Consider the following 2,416-nt stretch of genomic DNA (forward strand, 5'->3'; position numbering starts at 1 on the left):
TATATATATATATATTACAGCAAGAAGTTATGTTTGTCTAGAAATGTGGCAAAATTAGGTTTTTCTCTAGGATCATGACTTTTCCAGTGGTAAATATTTGGCATTTGGCTGTTTACAGTACCACACATGAACATAAGTTCTCTCTTAGTGAGTTGGCCTTAATTTCAAATAGACAGCTATTAATTACCCATAAGAGTAAAGTGCCACTACTGCACCAATAGTGAAATTTTTAGAGCCAGTTGTTCATTAGGCTTACAATTGTGTAGGACTACTGATTAGTTTTCTCCCTTGACATCTTGTACAGTATCCTCTGATACCATGAAGGCTAGACTTTGCAGAGGTGGTTCCTTGGTTGACTCCAGATCAAGTTCTCCAAATCCTATTTCCAAAGTGTGGCCTTTCTTCAGCAACAGGGTCTTAGTTTCAAATTCTGGGAAGCAATCAAGGGCTGTGGAAATAGCCTGTGTTACATAGGAATCTCTTGGACTCACTTGACTATAAACTTGAAGGGAGATTTCTCCTGCCTGGCACTGTTTTTTTGCTATATAGTATTTAGCTATACGTATGCACTTGTAGTGCATGTGTATTTTTCAGTAGGATTTGAACTAATACATTTCCCTCTGGTTTTTTACACCATCTTCTTCATCTCTCTTCTCACCTCTGCTGTATAATCCTCTTTCTTCCCTCTCCAGTTAAAGTACCTCCCCTTTGCCCCTTTTCCCCCTTAATAAACACCTATCTCCTACTATCCCTCTCTCTTGAGTTCCTTCCAGTTTACTCCCATGTTTCTATTCATTTTCCTTTTGGATCCTGCAGTTTCATCTGGCTATATTCTCACATATAAGAATTTTGATCTAAGATCCACAAATGTGAAAGAACATATATTGCTTGTTTTGTTTTCGTTTTGAGTCTGTGTTACTTCACTTATTATAAAAGATTTAGTTCCATCCATTAACCTGCAAATTTCATGATTTCATTTTTCTTTACTGCTGAGTAAAACTCCATTGTATAAGTTAACCACATTTTCATTATCCCTTCATCAGCTGAAAGACATTAAGGTTGTTTCCATTTCTTAGCTATTGTGAAAACAGCAGCATCAAACACGGCTGTCCTTTGAATATACACCAAGTACTGGTATAATCTGATCATACAGCAGATTTCATTTTTAGTTCTTTAAGAGTTCCTTATACTGATTTCCATAGTGGTTGCACAGGTTTGTAATTTCACTAACAGTAGATGAGGGCTCCCGTTTCCTTATATCTAAGCAATAATTGAATATTTTGTTCCCTAACTCTTAGCTTTTCTGACTGACATTTGTTGAAATCTTAAAGTAGTTTGGATTTGCATTTTGCTAATTACTAAGGATGTTCAACACTTTTTAAAGTGTTTCTTAGCCATTGCTATTTCTTCTTTTGAAGTCTGCGAAGATTCATAACCAATTTTGGGAGGTCATTTGTTTTCTTTTTTTTACTTCCTTCTATATCTGGATATTAATCATCTGACAGATATATAGCTAGTGAACATTTTTCTCCTAATGTGTTGGGTTCCTCTTCACTCAATTGTTTTATTTTTCTTTTGTTGCACAGAAGCATTTTTTAAAATGTGCTCCCATTAAAAAAAAAAATTTGGCCTTAATTCCTGAATAAGTAAGGTTCATTTTTTAAAATACTTTATTATTTTTATTTTATGTGTATGAGTGTTATGCCTGCATGTAGGTAAGTGCACATGTGTCATGCAATGCCCACAGAGGACAGAAGAGGCTGTTGGATCCCCCAGAACTGGAGTTACAGATAGTTGTTAGCTGCCATGTGGTTGCAGGTATGCAAACTCAGGTCTTCTGCGAGAACTGTCAGTGTTTTTCACCACTGAGTCATCTTTCCAGCCCCGTAAGCTTCATTTTTGAAAGGCCTTTTTTTACACCTATATCCGGTAGGTATGGGTTTAATTACCTTCTTCTATAGGTGGAAATTCAAATTTTTTCAGCACTATTTGTTGATGATGCTGTCTTTCCTCTAGTGTGTTCTTGGCACCTTTTTCAAATATTAGAGGACTGTAATTGTATGCACTCATGTTTCAGTCTTATATTCAGATTAAAAAAAAATATTTTTTGAGACATGGTCTCCCTATAGCCTCAGTTGGCCGGGAACTAACTATGTATACCAAACTGGCATTGATCTCAAAGAGATCTACCTGCCTCTGACTCCAAATGCTGGAATTAAAGGCTTTTGCCAGTATGCCTGCTAGATTTGACATTTTTAAAATCGAGTGAACCATTTCCTGCAGGTTTTCTTCAAGATCTGATATTTCTGCTCCATTTTCTTCACTTTCATTTTTCTTCTTTCATCTATGATTTTAATTTGATATCCTGAGTTTTATTTCTATTTTTATTTCAGTTTGGCTTCTCTTCAGAGGTTCT

This window comes from Nannospalax galili, unplaced genomic scaffold (assembly GCF_000622305.1).
Source record: "Nannospalax galili isolate Female #2095 unplaced genomic scaffold, S.galili_v1.0 scaffold378, whole genome shotgun sequence".
Taxonomy (NCBI): Eukaryota; Metazoa; Chordata; class Mammalia; order Rodentia; family Spalacidae; genus Nannospalax; species Nannospalax galili.